Below are 19,076 nucleotides of genomic sequence, written 5' to 3'. Positions count from 1 at the left end.
TTACTCCCTTTGTTTCCATATCTCTTGCTGATAACGCCACTCTGTCCTTATCAAGTCTCTTGTGGCCCTGTGCTTTCCCTATTGTTTCTCCAGTTTTCTTTCCTGTTTCCTCTCCTCTTCCCCCTTCATTCGCCCTTTGGGTGTGTTCTGCCCCCTGGCTTCCGGTTTGCCTGTTCTGAGCACCTGGCACAAAGTCCCCTTTTTGTCCTGCACCCCGGATGCTTCGTGGCTCCCTGTGTCAAGCATTCAGTCGCACTCCTCGAGCGTTCCTTGGGGGTAATGCTGTTGGCTCCACTATGTACCCTTCCTCAGCCCCTTTCTGTTGTGTTGATGATTACACCGCTTCTCCTCTGCATGTGCTGCAGTGTATGCCGTGCAGGCCTCCCTGCCCGTTTGCCTAGCAAGTTATTGTACACTTTGGCACTCTTGGTCTTGACTCCGGTTCAGCACAGTCTCACCACTACCATTTCATTGGGTCACTGTCTGACCCCTGTGAGGGGGGTACTAGGACAAGGGCTTTGTCACTCCTCTCTCCTCTTCTGTCACACTTTCACCCCTTCATGCGCTTAAGCCTCCTGGATAGATCACCTTGCCTACTGGACTGGCAGCTGCGTTGTTCTTTCTCCTGTCCCCAGTCTTTGCTTCTTTGTAGTGATATGTCCATATGTCCCCACGGAACCTTGACATTCCCGATTGCTGCGCCTTGTTCGCACTGTCCACTCAGTTTTGGCGTTAGTTTAGTCACACTGCCCCTGAATAATTGGCTACTGGGGGAGTATATGCTTGTTTCCCTCTCCCTGCTTCTTGTAGGAGTGGGCACAGTCTTTTTTTCTCAGTCAGCTCTCTGCCCCCAGCCGTTTCCCGGCTTTTCCCTCTGGGCTCCCTCACTCCAGGCTCACCTCTCGCAAGTAGCCCTCTTGGCTTGCATGTCGAGGCACACCGAGGGTGCCCGGACGTACCTTGTGCTCCATGTGGAGTGCTCTGCATCCGCGCCGGGCTCCTCCCTCGGAGCCCCCGCCTCTCTGTCGGCCGTGGGGTCTCTCCTCCGCACAATAGAGCTGCCTGCCTCCGTTGCGGCGACCAATGGCTGCAGCCCGATGTCACTGCTAACAGGTCCTCAGAAGGCCTCTCCTCCGGTGCAAAGTCGTGAAACGGTTCATGGGGGGGTTCACACCGGCCTGCCCACCTCTCACGGGGGCCTTTCTGATCTTCCTTGTTTCTTTGTGCAACCACTGCTATGCGGATGCGGGGCACGCTTCCTGTGTGCGTTTCAGGCCGCCAGAGGCTGAAGACACAGCCATTGCGTTTCTTGTTGGGTAGCTTTACTGTTTCCTCCCCTCTGGCTCTATCTTTCTCCACACAGGTTCTGTTAATACTGCAGTATGCAATTTAATAAAGCTGTTGTCAAACAGACTTTTACCACCAAAGTCTGCAACAAGCTCACCTTGACAGATCGATGAATCCAAATGGGAGGACCAATGCAGCAGTGAAAGCTCCCCTGAGACAGCCCTTGTCTCTCCGACCCGGGATAGGAAAACCCAGGGGAAGAGGACAGGACCGCCAGGGAAACCCTCTAATGGGAAGAAAACCCTGGTCGAGTCCAAACTCGTGCGGATCGGGAGGCTGAAGTAGAAGCATCTCGGATCGATGGCAGAACAAGGAAGTCACACAGGAGGCTTCTTCTAGGTACACGGGAGAAGAAAAACAGAAGAAAGTAAGAGGCGGGAACAAAGTAGAATGGTATAGTGGGAAACAGAAAATAATCCGCTCACTTTCGAAGGAACGAAGATGGAGGAAGAATATTCAGGACTGGAGATCGGATGGTTAGTGGAGCAGCGGGAGAGACTCTGGAAGAAATCAACAGGTGAGAATCCTAATCGAAGTGAAGTGGGAGCTCTCAAGGGACTAAACTTACTCTAACGGAAGTCTAGGAGGAATGGGAAACACTCCGGTCTGCCGGATTGGTCTGACGGAGAAATGAGCAGGGGAAGACTGAAGGGTGAATCTGGATAAGAAACAACAGGGTTAGGAGAGATGAGAGGCACAATTAGAATGGACTAGAATAAGTAAGTGGAAAGTATCAGAAGCGAACTTACAGAGCGCCAAAAGCAGTAGCGACGCGAAGCATCGTCCGCTTCCGGCTAAAGGATCACGTGAGCACTTGGCTGTACGTCGGAGAGACGTGCAAAGACTGGACCGCTGCAGGTAGTATGGGGAATCCCACGGGCATCCATCTTGGAACTACCTGTAAGAAGAATACCACACAAGCGGGTACGTGCCCACAAAGACCATCTGTGGCGATGTGTAACAGGTTCTAGAAGCCACCCTCTCTCATGGATGTGTTTGGATTCGCAGATTTCGGGTGTGTAGATGCTCTGTATCCTCTCTGTTTTGCTGGAGGGAGCAGGAGCTGCGAGCCTAAGCGGTCATCTTCTGCCACGCCCCCTACTGGTCCTGCTTTTTGTCTTCTAATCAGAATTCCTTCTACATGCACTGTCTGTCTGTTTAACACTTTCCGATCTCTGGATATGTGAAGGCGCACGCACTCAATTTACAAAAGTTCAATATAGTTGAATTGAATTTCTATCAAAGTTAAAGTTAAGTTCAAGTTGCTCCTAGTTAGTAGAGTTCTACCTCTACTGAACAAATGAGAAAATGAATGGTGCAACGCAAAAAGACGTAGCACAAACTAGGGCACAGCATTGAGCAAAACAACTTTGCTTTTATATATCACTTGATTCATACAATATTTTCTGAGTTATTCATTGAGTTTGTAATAATAAAGATTATCAAAAATTATAAAGAATTTAATGTATTTTTATTATTTATTCAAATACATGTGTCAAAATCAAATTCATAGAAACATCGTAAAAACCATACTTTTTTCCACTTGAGGGAAGAAAGTGCAGGGGTGCAATTTGCACCCAGCAAAAGACACAAATTGCTCACATTTGAGGAGTCACAAAGTATCACAAACACGGTAACGCAACTTCAGTCTATCACACTTTTCACCTGCAAATGGACTACATTTATTCAAGAAACATGATCCCATTTTTTTTATGAGCATTCAAAATGGAATATTTATTAATTAATTTAGTTATTAATAGAAATCACAGGAAAAGCAATGCATTTTTGGCAGAAACACTTTTAGAGAGTTCATCACTGATAACAGAGCAGAGTACAAGGGTCCTTTACAATGGGGTGAGAGAATGATGCGACTTGAAGACTAGATGTTGCAGGGGCAGGTGGAAACAGAAACCAGAGACGAGGACCGGACCGAATAACATAGGAACGGGATGATGGAAGTGTTGAATTAAGGATGAAGGGGTAACGGAACAGTGCTGTAGGGTTGTCCATGAAGGGTAGGGAGAGTAGGAAGCAGGGTGATGCAGTAGTGTTGAGTGCTAGGAAACAGGTTCTTCAGAAAGCAGAGCTTTGCGCTTGGATTTAAATAATGGTAGAGTTGGAGTAGTATGCCAATTTAGAGGAAGAACATTCTAGAGTAGGGGAGCAAGGAGAAAGAAAGAGCAGAAAGGAGGGAGCACAGGGGGTGCGAGTGGTGGCAAGGAGGTGAGCTGAGGATATTAACGAGGCGGGAGGAGAGTAGGGAGTGAGAAGAGCAGATAGGTAGTGTGAGGCGAGCCCATGGATAGTTTTGAAGATAAGAAGTTTAAAGTTTATACTAGGCCCTTTGTTTCCTAGATAGCCAACCAATCCCTCGAAGTCAAAAATAACATGGACAGGAGAAAAATAAACACGTGTTTACCTGAAAGTGGTTCTAAACCTTGTGGAAAGTGAACCACTTTCTATGTTATGTTAAAGTTTTCTCCGGTTTGCCCGCGCCCCAAATCCTACTTACTTCGGATTGGAAAAAGGGCAAGTGACAACAGGATCAAATTATGGTTTATATTGAGTATTTTGGTGGCTGGACTAAAATTGTATATAATGAGAGGACGTGTCGTCTGTGTAAAGATGCTATTGAAAGCAGCCGCCACGTTTTAATATCTTGCCCTTGTCTTAAGTCTTAAGTCATTCTTTCTAATGGGTTATCTGTGATTTGTAACAAATGAAGAACATATTTGTACAGATCAATTCTGGAGCGCTATTTTTGGGGCAGAATCATTGCTCATTTTCTGCAGCGGCTTTCAATATTTGTAATGAGACATTGGACATTTTTTGCATGGACAATTAAGGATAGCATTTGACTTCATTTCATATGTATTAACTGTATCTATTCAAATTGTTTTATCAGGAACTTTGAATGATTTCTTTTTATTGTAAATTGGTGAGTATGTACTTTTTTAGTGTTCTTATTTTTGTAAATGAATTTATATAACTGAGAACGTGTTGTATTGTATAAAGGTATATTGTGGTTGTTGTAATTTAACGCATGTATGTGCTAAAGGTTTATTTGTTAACCAAATACACAATAAATAAAAAAATAAAACATTATGATTTATATTGGGCGTGAGTCAGATTATGCATCTACATCTGTGGGTGTGTCCCTGGATGGCACTGCCCGGACACTGCTGCTCCTCCAGACACACACTTTTGACGTAAGCAAAGAGATTGTGTCTGGAGGTACAGCTGCTCTTTCCCATTAAGCCGTAGATAGTGTTGCCAAATGGCCTTTTCCTACATTTCAATTTTTGTCCGGCACAAATTGCAAATCTTTTCACCAGAAAATTAATTTGCAACAAGAAAAGTGCTTTGTTTTTTAGGTATCTTTTTATTGATATTTGTAACATATCCACCAATCAACTGAACTTTTGAAGGACAGCACATACTGTTATTATTTATTTCTACCCTATTGCCCCCACCTCTCCACTTCCTCCACTGTCTCCCTCCGCCCTCCCTTCTTCCCATGGCCTGCACTCATTTTTACAGACTGTACAGAGGATGGATAACGCATTTACTTGGGTCTCTTTTCTAACAATGTCACACTTCCCATTTTTCATCAAAGTATGTCCCTTTCTTCCTTGAGCACCACTCCCCCCAGATGTTATCGTATTTACAATTGCACCCTCTAATTTTATAAACCAGTTGGTCCACTTTTTAATAGTGTCCATCCCCCTACACCATTCTTCCATAAAAGGAGCCTCTGGTGTCATCCATTTCTCATCAATCCCTCTTTTTGCTAGAATAAATGAGGTGTTTCAGAGGACTGTGTGATATTTGGAGAGTTCCCTGTTAGACCATATTCCCGGAAATAACCCTCTTGGTTCCATATCCACCGCACTCTCAATCGCTCCCTCCATTTCCCTTTTCACTGCATTCCAGAATCGCTGGATTTTAACACATCCCCATATCATATGGTCAAACATGACCACACTATGCACACATTTACGGCATCTATCATCCATCCCTCTTCTCATTTTTCTCAACCGGTCTTTAGAGTAGTTCACTCTGTGTAAAATCCTAATCTGTATTAATCTCAATTTGGCTGATATGGCCACATCCCTGAGGTACTGCAATGCATCCTTTCAGTCTTCTCTCTCTAGCTCCCCAAGGTTGTTTTCCCACTTCAGTCTCAAGTCTTCCAGTTGTCTGGTTCAGTAGAATGCTGTGGCTTTGTAGAGGGTTGAGATCTGTTTAGTTTCTATCTCCCCATCCAAGATATTTCTCTCCAGCGGGGTGGCTTCTGGTATCTGTTCTCCTCCCCTCACATGTGGCCCCAAGGCGTGCCGTAGCTCAAAGCACTTATAGTGATCCTTAATATTTAGTCCCCATTCCTCCCTCAGTTGCTGGAACGTTTTCATTATCGAGCCATTGAGCACCATACCGATCTCTGAATTCCTGGTTATTCCAATCCCCCCCATTCCAGATATCGGATTCCTTTTATGAGCCCATTGTCCCAAATAGGTGACCGCAGCATCAGCTGCTTTGCCCATCCGACATGTATGCGAGCCTGATGCCAGGCCCTGGCCCCCGCTTTCAGTATAACAGATTACCATCCGTGCATCCCGCTTAGCTCCAGTTCACTGTTCACCTTGATTTCCTTGCCCCTGCCGGTTGTGACGCCCAGTATTACCACTGTAAACTTGCCAATTCTATTACCCCTTCCCATTGTGAGTTGTATAGGGTCTCTAATCTTACTCTTGTTTTGCCACAGAAACTTTTGCAGGAGTTTGTTGATGGTGTCAAAAATGCTTTGCGATATCCCATTTGGAGCATTTTGTATCAGATATACCAGACTGGGAAACAAGGCCAACTTACAAAGTGCCGCCCTGCCTAGTAGGGTTAGGGGCAGTGAAATACAGTGCTGGATATCTATCTTGAATCTCCTTATCGCTGGTGCAAAGTTTCATTCCTCAAACAGTGAGTCTTCCTTCTGAACAAAAACGCCTAGGTTCCAGAATCCCGTTGTCACTATTTGCAACTCGAGCAGGGGTCTATTCACCTCCCCCTCCCACATGATCGGGAATGGATGGATTTTCCCCAGTTGATCTTTAGTCCAGCATAACTGCCAAAGTCTTCCATGATGTCCATCGCCCTTGGAATTGATCCTTCCTGTTTCGTTAGGTAAAGCAGGATATCATCCGTGTAAAGAGAAATCCTTTCCTACGAACCCCCCCGTACATGTGTAACAATGCATTTAATGATCTGTCCAAAATATTTCTGTTAACGTTTCCATTGCTATTACGAACAGTAAAGGGGACAACGGGCATCCCTGTCTTGCACCCTTCACCAGGAGGAAGCCATTTAGAATAGTGCTTTTTGATCATGGTTAAGGTGATCGTGTAACATTGATAGGACTTTACACTTCTGGCGACTTTTTCCAGTGCAGTCAACACCGGTGCCTCCTTCAGGTGTCTCCAACCTATGGCTCCCCAGATGTTTCGCACTACAGCTCCCATCAACCGTAACCAGGACAATCAATGGTGGAAGATCACGGGAGTCATAGTCCAAAGGATCTGGAGAGCTATATTTGCAGATTCCTGAATTACCACTACTGCCACGTTGGTCACTGCCAGCGTGCACTTGTGAGACAAGACAGTTTACCAATGAAGCCATCATTTGTTGGCCTGGACATCATTTTCTTAATATAATGGAATTCACATGTCAAAATTTAGGTCTTGAGGGAAAATAAGTCAAGATAGAAAATATGTATTTCAGTAAAATGATGATCAGGACTTGAGAACAAACACCACATCTCATACGGGAGCTAACTTGCTGGACAGTAAAACCAGAACTACACTGATATTAAAACAACGTTTACAATCTCTCATGTAAAACAATGAAGATTACATAAAAATATGTTTTACAGAAATGTCCTTAAAAGTTAAATAGGAGAAACACACACGAACGTGGTGAAGGCAGCATTTCTGGGTCCACTGGGGAGAGAAGTCTTTTTACGTTTGGACGTTTCTCTCTAAAGGCCACCAGGCTAATCGAGATCGCAATCACTCTAGTGCTGGTCTAAGGACGTGGCACTGGGGTGTATATTTAAGTGAAGTCACGCAAGGTTGGTTGGCCCCCCTGCGCTGCTCGTCATTACTGCAAAGCAGCATATATTTGAGCTTCGATGATTCGGTTTTAGGTTGCGACATTCGCTGGCTCTGCAGGTCGCATAAGTCACCAGTAAAGGTAAAATAGAATATTTCCGGCAAACACATAACATTCAAATTCAGGGCAGGCTATGAAGAGGGAAACTAACCATCTCGGTGAGAGAAATAGCTTTGCCGATCATTTTATTTACATTTTATTAACATTTAAATTAGAACCTTGCCCTTCATACAAATGCCATAATCCAGGCAGAACTAATGAAAAAATCTTATTGCAATGTGGCATACAGAAAATCATTCCCGAACAGAAGCCTATTCAGTATGTAGCATCGGGTGTAACAACTTTACAAACCATTCACTTGATCATATTATGGCATTTGATGTATTTATTGTATTGCACAATTTTCTACTGCGCCAACCAGGCCACTGCATAGAACCACTGCGCAACCTAATGAACAGCATGCATAATTCAGAAACGAAACAGGATCGAGTCTCAAGGGCACACAGCAGAAGGTCAAAGATGGAAGTTCGAGCCTTGGCCTAGAAAAGGAGTGTGGTCCTGACTCCAAGTGTTCTACAGTTCCTAGTTAGGGATGGTCACCTGGATGGGATCACGCAAAGTCACTCATAGTTCTTTTTGCATCGCCAGATCCTCGGACCACTCTGTCACAGTTGAAGAAAGGCCTTCCTGGGCTTTAGTCAGTTGACTTTCAGTGATAGATTATTCCTTCCCAGTCCATCCGTGCTAGATTTTCAGGAAGCAGTCATCATTTAATAGCCCCAGCCCAGGGTGGGGTTGATCCCTGTGTTCTGTAAGCCCTCTTGGCTCGGTTTCACAACACACCTCCCTGATTTCCCATAAGCAAACCTCTGCTTCTCTTCCTTTATGTGTTTGTCCCTCCCACCAGAGTCCCGACTATGGCTCCCAGATTGCCTAAACTTTCTCTCTGTCTAGTCTTTTGGCACTAGCAGTTTCTGAGCAGAGGTACGTTAGGCTCTCCAATTCACATGCCTTTGTAACCTGGCAGTCGACCAGTTCCAGACCCAATGGACTTGGTGTCTGCCTCTCAGCACCTTTTCCTACTTTGGACCTTCTTGGCTTGGGCAATGTTGGATCTGTTTTGGACCTCCCTGTTCATTTCGACCAACCTCCTGCATCTCCATCCTTTTTTTGCCTCCACCAACCTCGTCCTTCATGGCGTCTGTTAAGATGGATTTCTGAACTCTGACCTGGAGGGGCAGAGGTTCAGAAGGCCAGCCTAGTTTCTTGGAACAGGGTAACCTCTCGACAAGCCAGACCAATCAGGGTAGGATGGCGGCGGTCAAGACTAAGTCTCAAGAGGGGTGAGGGTGACTGAAAGCCCGCAATGAGCACACAAAGCAAGGACACTTGCAAATTACTCCAGACAAGTGTTATATTAAAAATATAGACACATTTATTACAAGGCCTTTGTAACATCGACCATAGCAAAGAATCACAATAATATTAAAGTAAACCAGCACATGACAATCAATACAATATATATACAAGACTGAGGGGTCTAAGGAGTTAGGAGCACGTAATATGTAGACCACCTAGATGGGGAGGAAAACAGGCAGTGCAAGTAATCATTAGACCCAGTTCGACATCTGAAATACACCTAACTAGGAGGAAGTCCAAGCCCTACGAAGAGAGGAGCCTTATGCTCAAAAGGTACCTGCATGCGCTGGTGCCAATGGACAAAAGAGGGCCTCTTCAAGGATATCAGGCAGTTCAGGAAGGTGAATGAAGCGATGCAGAACAAGTCCCAACTACTCAAGCAAGGCCTCCACTTGTGGGCAGAGGCAGGGTGAGAGTCCGGGATAGAGTCGATATTTCGCAACAGCGGTAGAAAAGAAACGGGCTCCTGCGCGAAGGGCCACCGGTTGGGGTTTGGACTACTTCCCGGTCCCCGACGCAGGCAGACCCAGACTTCTCCAGTTCAGTTCACGATGCTGGCAGGTTCAGCTGCGATCATCAGGACGTCTTGACACCGTGTAGATTCTGTGTAGCAGGATGCAGGGTAGAGGGTGTCCCAAATGCAGCGGACGTGCACAGGTTGTTACTGCAGCAAAGCAACACGGCAACCGCGTTTACTCTAGTCCGGGCGCACTCGTCTCACTTCAGACCTGGGAATGCCAAGTGTACGAAATTCGGTGTGAGGGTGCCGTGGACACACAACAAGCAGTAGACCAAGTTTCGAGGGCTTCCCCGAAACGGCGGCGGTGACAGAGCAAAGCATCCTGCGTAAGCTGGTCAGCCCACTGGTTGCCCCAGGGACACTTCCAAAGAGGCTTACTTGCAGGGTTTGATGAAGGTGCAGGGAATAGTTGATCCCACTATTCCAATGGGTCGAAGCACCTTTGCAGACCTTCTAGGACGATCAGATGCAGAGGGGTCTCACAGGACGACAGCGGCTCAGGGTTCCAAACCTTCAGCGGGTCACCAGCGGTTCCTCGACTCAGCTTCTTGTTGCAGGATACTTGGCTCCTTATCCCTTGTTTGGTGTGAACTCAGGAGATCGACCTGGTAGTGGTGTTTTCAGCCTCCTCTTATCCAAAGTTCCCTTCGCGCCAAAACAGAGATCTGCTCACAAACACTCACACCATACGTGGACCTATCACGGACCATGGTGGTCCCAGGCATTCAGGACACTCCAGACTCTCTGGCACCCAGGATGTGTATTGGGAACAGACATCCCAGCCCACATCCTGGAGGCACACACAAGGCATGCAGAAGCCCGCAAAAGCGTTGTGTTTCGTGGGAAAGTGCATGACCAAATAAGGACGGCCCCGGGTCAGCGCGACCTGGGGGAAGGTGAAGGGGCAAGACGGTCAGCAGACAGGACAAAGAACCTCATGGCATGGCCATCTTGGAGCCAGGCCACTTACTCGTGCAAAATGCGGTAAGCGCGGATAACATGGCAAAAAAGGGTTAAAAACACAAAAGAATACGATAGCTGCCACCAGTCCTGTCCATGACATACTTGCACAATTCATAATGTGTCCAGCGAGAGTTTCTAGGGCCTTTGGAATGACTAGAGACCCAAGAGCGCGGTAATGTAAGTTACGGTGCACCCTTGTTTCATGTTGCACAAAAGCTGCAACATGAGGAAAGGACTAAGGGAAACAAAGTCTCCCAGTACTGACTGTCTTAAGCGTATGTCAGTTTCCCCATAAGAATTGAGTGAAAGCCCAGAGGAGTGCGGCGGAAGTCTGCGATTCTCTGGCAAAGTCTAGATCAGGGTGTAAAACAACAGAAAAAAGTTTGGGGGTTGCCACATGGAGGAAAATTACATACAATTAAGATATCTTTCTTAACACTCGCCCCTCCCACACTAAGGACAGGGGGAACTAATCCACCCCTGGATGAGTTTCTTGTTCAGGTCGGTTAAACATTCTGGACAACCCATCCGCATTGCTATGTTGGAAACCTGGCCTATGCTCAATAGTGAAGTCGAAGCCTTGGAGACTTATGGACCACCTAAGCAACTTTGGATTCTCTCCCTTCATGTTCATCAGCCACTTTAAGGGCTTATGGTCAATTTGCACAGTGAAGTGGGTCCCATAGATGTAGGGCCTCAGCTTCCGTAGGGCCCACACAACAGAGAAACATTCTTTCTCTACTGTGGACCATCTGAGCTCTCTGTCCTTAAACTGGCGACTAATGAAACCAATAGGGCGTTCCTTACCCTTCTCATCTACTTGTCATAGTACAGCTCCTATCCCAGTGTCAGAGGCATCTGTCTGCACAATAAAAGGTCTTTGGTAATCAGGGGCCCTGAGTACAGGGGCCTGGCACAAGGAGTCTTTTAAGCCATTGAAGGCCTTCTCACACTCATCAGTCCAAGTTAACTTCTTGGGTTTCTTCGGAGTGGTGAGAGCAGTCAGAGGGGCAGCTATGGTGCCATAGTCTGCCATGAAATTTCTGTAATACCCCATGAGTCCTAAGAAGGCTCTCACTTGGGCCTGTGCAGTGTAGGCCAGTCTTGTACTGCTTGTACTTTACTGGGTAGAGGCTGTATCCTCCCTCCACCTACTTCATGTCCAAGGTAAACCACTGAGCCTTGTCCAATCTGGCATTTACTGGCCTTTATGGTCAAGCGGGCTTTCTGAAGAGCCTGTAACACAATCCCAAGGTGTTTCACATGGTCTTCCCAGGTGGCACTGAAAACTGCTATATCATCCAGATATGCAAGACAGAATTCATCCAACCCATTCAACACATGATTCACAAGCCTCTGGAAAGTGGCAGGTGCATTCTTCAACCCAAAAGGCATTACCCTGAACTGGAAAAGACCTTCTGGAGTTGAGAACACTGTCCTCTCCATGGCATGTTCGGCAAGGGCTATTTGCCAATAGCCTGCACTGAAGTCAAACATGCTGAGGTACTTGGAGGCACCAAAGGTATCCACCAGCTCATCTGTTCGAGGCAAGGGGTGTGCATCTGTCTTGGTGACAGCATTCAGAGCCCTGTAATCCAAGCAGAACCTCAATTCAGAAGTACCTGCTTTTGGAACCAAAACCACAGGGCTGGACCAAGGACTACTGGAGGGTTCAATCACCCCAAGATCTAACATTTTGTTGACCTCCGTCTTAATGTAAGACCGTAGTTTATCTGACATCCTGTATCCCATACTTTTGGTAGGTACACTGTCTCCTGTGTCTATGTTATGTTTGCAGCAAGGTGTCAAACCAGGGGACTGTGAGAACAGGGGGGAAATTGCCTAAGCAAACTCTTCACCTCAGCCTGCTCATCAGAAGTCAGGTGAGGGACCACTCGGACACCCTCAAAGGAGCTATCTGAAGGACTGCTTTGAAACAGGTCAGGGAGAGGTTCAGGCTCCTCTTCCTCAACATCTGAAGCCAATAGCAGTGCTGCGATTTCAACTCTTGGGATGAAAGCCTTCATCCTATTTACATGGAACACTTTTGGAGCCTGTCCAGGCCTTCCAAGGTCCACTAAATAGTTGACCTTACCAAGGGGCTCCACCACTGTGTAAGGGCCTGACCATTTATCCTGTAAAGCTCTAGGCCTTATGGGATTCATGATCAGGACTTGCTGACCAGGTGTGAAGTTGATGAGGGAAGCTGGTCATACCAATGTTTCACCAGGGCTTGTCCTGCCTTCAACTTATCACTAGCCAGATCCATCAGGAGTACCATCCTTTTTCTGAGCCCTAACACATAGTCTACTACGTTGGTAATAATAGGGGGAGTGGGCATCTCCCAACCCTCCTTCACTATGGCTAAGGGTCCCCATACAGGGTGACCAAACAGAAGTTCAAAGGGGCTGAAGCCAACACCCTCCTGTGGTACCTCTCTGTAGGCACACAGTAAGCATGGTAAAAGAAGATCCCATTTTCTTCTCTGAGGTTCTTCCAGAACCCCAATCATACTTTTTAACGTTCTGGTAAACCGTTCCACCAGACCATTGGTCTGGGGGTGGTATGTGGAAGAAAACTTGTAGGTGACCCCACATTCTTTCCACATAGCCTGCATATACATTGACATAAAGTTGCTGCCTCTGTCAGACACAACTTCTTTAGGGAAGCCAACCCTAGTAAAGATGCCGAGTAAAGCTTTTGAAACTGACTTGGCAGTCACAGTCTTCAATGGGATGGCCTCAGGATATCTGGTGGCATGGTCGACCAATACTAGGATAAACCTATTGCCTGAGGATGTTTGGGGGTCAAGGGGACCAACAATGTCGATCCCTACCCTCTCGAATGGTACTCCCACAACTGGGAGTGGTACCAATGGAGCTTGGATTGTTGAACCACTCTTACCAGATAACTGGCAGGAGGCACAACTCCTGCAGTGACTTTCTACTTGCACCCCCATCTTGGGCCAGTGGAAGTCCATGGATAACCTTTGCTTGGTCATCTTAATACCAAGGTGACCAGCAAGGGACACTTCATGCGCCAGCTGCAGGAGGAAGGGTCTTACAGCCAGGGGAACCACCAACCTCCTATGGTCTCCTTCAGTAGACTCTGTCGGCTCACTATACAGGAGTCCACCTTCCCAATAAATCTGATGCTTCCCAGGAGGTTCACCCTCAAGCTGGGAGCAGGCCCGTCTCCTTAGGCCTTCCAGAGATGGGCACTCACGTTGGCCTTTACTGAATTCTTCCCTGTCAAGACCACCTTCTACTAACAAATCGTTTAGTTCAGGATGGTCATTGGGTCAAATACTTCAGGCATCACCACCTCCTTGTCAAGTCCGGGTGATTCACCAACTACCTCCACCGCATCGGTAGGTGAGTTAGGGGGAATATTCTCTTTCCCTCTTTTTCATTTTCTGACTCCTTTAGCCTTGGGTTTCCCCTTTGGCTGGGGCAGGGAATTGGCCAATGCTGCCCTCGTTTGAGACCTTGTGCAGGGTCTGTCGGCAGTATCTCCCACAAGCCCTAAAGCTCTGAGATCATTGCCCAACAAGACCTTTCCTGGGACACTCCTCTGAATGCTCAGTGGAATCCTGACAGTAAGTAAGATAATAGTAAGATTTACAGGTATTACTGGGAACATGAGAGGTGGGCCGTCAGCCAACTTAGTGGGCACCAGAGTAGCTCTGGCAACTTCCTCCGAGTATACCAAGGTAGAATCCACTGCGGTGCGACTGCACCCACTATCCCTAAGAGCTGGAGTATCTACTCCATTGATCAGCACAATGTCTTTAAAGTAGTGCTTGGTGTTATCTGGAATCCTAGCATAACCCTCTGCGACTTTAGGCTCCCAGGAACCCAGGGAAACTAAAACTACCTCAGGTTCTATCCCACTGGGGAAGGAGTCTGAGGAGAAGGATGCTCCGGTAATCTCTTCTTCCTCATAGGAGGAGAAGGCCAGATTCGCAGAGTGGACCCCTAAGGTTTTGACCTTACATCTGGGATCCCCCTTCACGTGGTCAGTTGCTCCACAAGCAAAACAAGATCCATTGGGTCTGTTTACATAAGGAGGCTTATTATAACCAGAGTTCTGTTTCGGAGGCTGACCTCCACTACCCTGTGAGTTCTCTTGTGTCTTACCCTTATTTTTCTTTTTGTGGCCCTTTTGGGAAGAAGATTTATCAGTTTCCCCACCATACTTACCTTTGGACTTTTTCCCTTCCACTTGCTTACCAGGATGAGTCTTGTCCTTATGGGACACTCGATGTGACACCCATAAATCTGCTGCAATGGCAAGCTTCTTAGGATCTATCTCCTTTGAATCTGCCAAATGCTGCTTAAGCTCAGGGGAAGAAGATGCAAAAATATGTTCCAGCATGACAAGACTTATCATACCTTCAAAGGTAGAAACTTTATAACCTTCGACCCAGCCAGTCAAGTTTTTTAAGGATTCAGTGACATAAGATACCCAAGTACCACCTTCTTTTTTCTTATACTCTCTGAATCTTTTTAAGTATTGGTCAGGAGTCTTTCCAAACTTTAAAATGAGAGTCTGATTCAACATTGCAAAATCTGCTCTCTCAACTTTCGACATTTCCATAATGGTACTGCAGCCAGAATGGGACCGTCTGCTAAGTAACCAGGCATTTTTATCAGCATTGTCATACTCAAATGTATTCAACCAGTCCATAATGCCATTCTTTTCCTCATACACTCTGTGCAGATCTTTTGGAAACCTTGGATGAGAGGAGGCCACAGAGCCATGTCCAGGACCCTTGGATCCATTGGCAACTTGAAGCTTGGCCAGTTCCAACTGGTGATTCCCATCTTTCTGCCTGTTCTATTCTTAGTTTGGCCATATTTAAATCAAGCTCTTTCTGCCTAAACAGCAATTCTTGCTTCTTGAATTCAAGCACGGCCTCCCCATCAGCACTGGCAGAGGAAACATTGGACATTTCATCCTCCATGTCCTCATGGTCGCTGTGGATCAGTGCAGCGGCAGAACTGTCAGTTCTACCAGTGAGAGCAGCCCCACCTCCTTCTGCACTGTTCTCTGAAGCTATAGCGCTCAGCTGAGCTTCTTGCCATGCCATGATTATTTGGATCATTTCCATTTTGGTGCCTTAAGAGGAGACATCTCTCTCAGCACACATCTTTTTCAATGTTTCGGATTTAGAAGCATTTAAAGTTAACAAGGTACTTGTTTCCATACTGTTAGATAGGACTATGGCCTTTAAAAACTTATACTACGACAATTTGCTACGGGTCCTGGTACGAATAACTTGAAATGCCTTCGCTCGCGCGCAACACTGGATACCTTCAGTCGTATCCCACCGCTGTACACCAATTTGTTAAGATGGATTTCTGAACTCGGACCTGGAGGGGCAGAGGTTCAGAAGGCCAGCCTAGTTTCTTGGAACAGGGTAACCTCTGGACAAGCCAGACCAATCAGGGTAGCGATGGCGGCGGTCAAGACTAAGTCTCAAGAGGGGTGAGGGTGACTGAAAGCCCGCAATGAGCACAAAAAGCAAGGACACTTGCAAATTACTCCAAACAGGTGTTATATTCAAAATATAGACACATTTATTACAAGGCCTTTGTAACATCGACCATAGCAAAGAATCACAATAATACTAAAGTAAACCAACACATCACAATCAATACAATATATATACAAGACCGAGGGGTCTAAGGAGTTAGGAGCACGTAATATGTAGTCCACCTAGATGGGGAGGATAACAGGCAGTGCACGTAATCATTAGACCCAGTTCGACATCTGAAATACACCTAACTAGGAGGAAGTCCGAGCCCTACGAAGAGAGGAGCCTTATGCTCAAAAGTACCTGCATGCGCTGGTGCCAATGGACAAAAGAAAGCCTCTTCAAGCATATCAGGCAGTTCAGGAAGGTGAATGAAGCGATGCACACACATTATACAGCATAGGTTACCATCAAAGCCCCTGCCCCTATTGCAATACTCAGGTACGCACACCACTGGAAACGATGTGCACAATAAGCAATGCTTGGTGCATGTATGCCCAGTTGCACAGCATGTCCATATTGATCCATACTGTTTAGCATTGTACCTGGGAGAGGGAGGTGGTGCCGTCAACTCTTTCTGATGCTTTAGCGAATGGCGCAATGTAGGTAAAACAGAAGTAAAGTGCTTCCACCTGAGATTATAGGCGGTTCAACCAGGCATCCACTGTAACAAATATGCAAATTTAGTAAAGAGCATTGAATGTCAAAATGCAAAATAATAGGAATGAATCACAAGGTCAGTCTATACACCAACAGGGTCTGCCTCCTCCCTCCAGTCCCCTTGTTTTAGTTTTGCCACATGAGCGCCAGGGCACCACTACTGTGGTGATAGTGTGCAGTATAAATATCCTTTAACATTAACTAGAGACAACAAACGGTGGGCACGCCCATCCACCACCGCCCACCCCCTGAAAGTGAGGGGGGGAAAACACCCCCTTCACAAAAGGTTAAAGATTTTAGTTTGCTTAGTGTTTATAAAACAAACGTTTGCCCCAACGGGGGCATGGTGGCACAGAGAATCAACCACATATTATTTCGGGGATTTGAAGAAGAGGGAGATCAGGCGTTGAATTAAACAGAGAGATTCTTTCCTAGGAAGTACGGTTTTTTACATCTTCCCTGGAAAAAAAGGCGATGTCGTACATCTCTTAAATGAACGGAGAGGATTCCAAAGATGAGATTCCTGTGAAGGGAAGGATCGCAATCCCTATTTAGCAGAGCTCTCTTTTGGGATCTGGGAAAGGGGTTCCGAGATGTCGACCACATTAAGAAGGCCGGCCAATCTGGCATTCGGCCTCGTGTGTCCGGCACAGGGACTTGAACGGATCCGTTCTGCTGCAGACAGTGGCGTCGCCAGGAATCAAATTTAGGAGGGGCACAGAGGGGGCCAAAGACTAAAGTAGGGGGGGCACAGACAAATGTAGGGGGAGAACATGGTCACTGCTCATCCTAGGTAGGGGGACGCAAGGAGGGTCACAGGGTTTCACAGGGGGGGCCCTGGCCCCCAAGGGATCCTCTAGCGACGTCACTGGCTGCAGGAAGCCAGTAAAGGCGTTTGAGGGCTAGAGTGGGAGTCCTTGTGGATTAAATTGCAAAAGTTCTATCGGAATGATATACACGCGTTAGCTAGAGTAATCTGGTTAAAAAAGAAAAAAAAAACAATAAAAATGTTATTTTAGTTTGCGTATTTGAGCAAAGCCTAATCCAGAGTGACTCCATCCAAGGTAATGGACCTTCTCTGCTGGGCCTGCTGTGGGTCACAGATTGATATTCCACATATTGAAGAAAAAGTGCAAGGGAATTATTTAAATCATGGCTGTTTTAACTGTAAGACTTTATTTTGTGTATCCATATAATTACTGCTGACATGCACACAGAAAGATGCACTCTGATTAACAGTTTCACACTCTCATCGGTTGCACTTATGAGTGTATTATGATAGGACGGGTTATTTATAACGCCTTAATACCCAGAGGTTGACCCGGGGATCGAACCTGTGGTGCTCCGTGTCGTCTTGCTAAAGCAGGCACGTTGCCGCTGAGCTATCCTCCCGAGACTGGCTGCAAAAGGGGGGTCACTTCAGACCACTTTCTTAAAGAGACCAGCAATGTGTGTGATGACTACTTTACAGTTGTGTTGTTTTTTTTTCCCATAGTGAAAGACAATGGGAGGACCAATTAGTCAGTGCATATAAAGTCACATGGAGTGTCTACAGAGAAGGAGGAATTTTTAGTGGACCCCATCAAGAGTGTGGGCGTGACGATAGATGGGTTTATGAAGGAGTTGTATTTGTATTCTATTTTGTATTTTAAGTTACTTGAAGAACAGGGATGCCAATTTCCATCATAAATGTCTTACAAAAACACATTTACAGACAGTGTACGAATTCCCCAGACGAGTGCTGTAAAATAACACAAAGATAACAAATGGTGAGCCAGTTTATGAGCGTGTGAACAAAGTATCAGACCAGGGACAAAACCATAGATCACTGAAATGTTTTTAGTTAAAATGCAGTTATGTAGACCAGACTAATGCAATAAAACCCTTGAAATTCAGTGGATGTGGGAAGTCATGACCGGCGCGTTCCCGTTGATCACCCTCATAATACCATGCCCCCCATAATGCCATTTGGTATGTCATTGTGAATCCCTTCTCTTATAATATGTATGTGCACATGGGCTTTGCAACGGAAATGCGCTGAGTCAAGCTAGTCATGACTTCCCACATCCACTGAATTTCAAGGGTCTTGTGTTAAATTGTGTTAAGGCTGTGGCCAGTGGGCCCCAAAGAAACCCATATGTGCAACATGTATAGTGGCCGCAGCCGAAAGGCAATATCTAGTGGGTCACAAAGAAGCCTAGTGGTGCAACATGTGCAGAACACTAAAAAGGATTTGACCCTAGTGTACACAGAGCTCATTACCTTTGACTTCCCTTTCTTTTAGTACTGCCCTAGGAAAATAAATAACCTGTCAGACACGTGAAAGTTGTTGTAATGACATGATGTTGTTCTGACTTTAAAATTATTTTTTTAGTAAATACAAAAATACAAATCCATCAAATGATAACCATTTCATATCCATTAACATATATCACCAATTCTAAATAATAATACATATCCCGTATGATA

The 19,076-nt window shown here is 46.1% G+C and overlaps 1 protein-coding gene across 2 annotated transcripts in view; it reads right to left on the bottom strand.

Moving 5' to 3' along the window:
• The window catches only part of SLC36A4 (solute carrier family 36 member 4), a 1,175,100-nt gene that overhangs the window by 291,382 nt on the left and 864,642 nt on the right, over positions 1–19,076 (bottom strand). The gene's annotated exons all lie outside the window — the stretch shown is intronic.

Source organism: Ambystoma mexicanum, chromosome 7q, assembly GCF_040938575.1.
Source record: "Ambystoma mexicanum isolate Mex_15411 chromosome 7q, UKY_AmexF1_1, whole genome shotgun sequence".
NCBI lineage: Eukaryota > Metazoa > Chordata > Amphibia > Caudata > Ambystomatidae > Ambystoma > Ambystoma mexicanum.
Note: the sequence above shows the minus strand (reverse complement) of the source record. Positions and strands in the feature narration are given on the sequence as shown.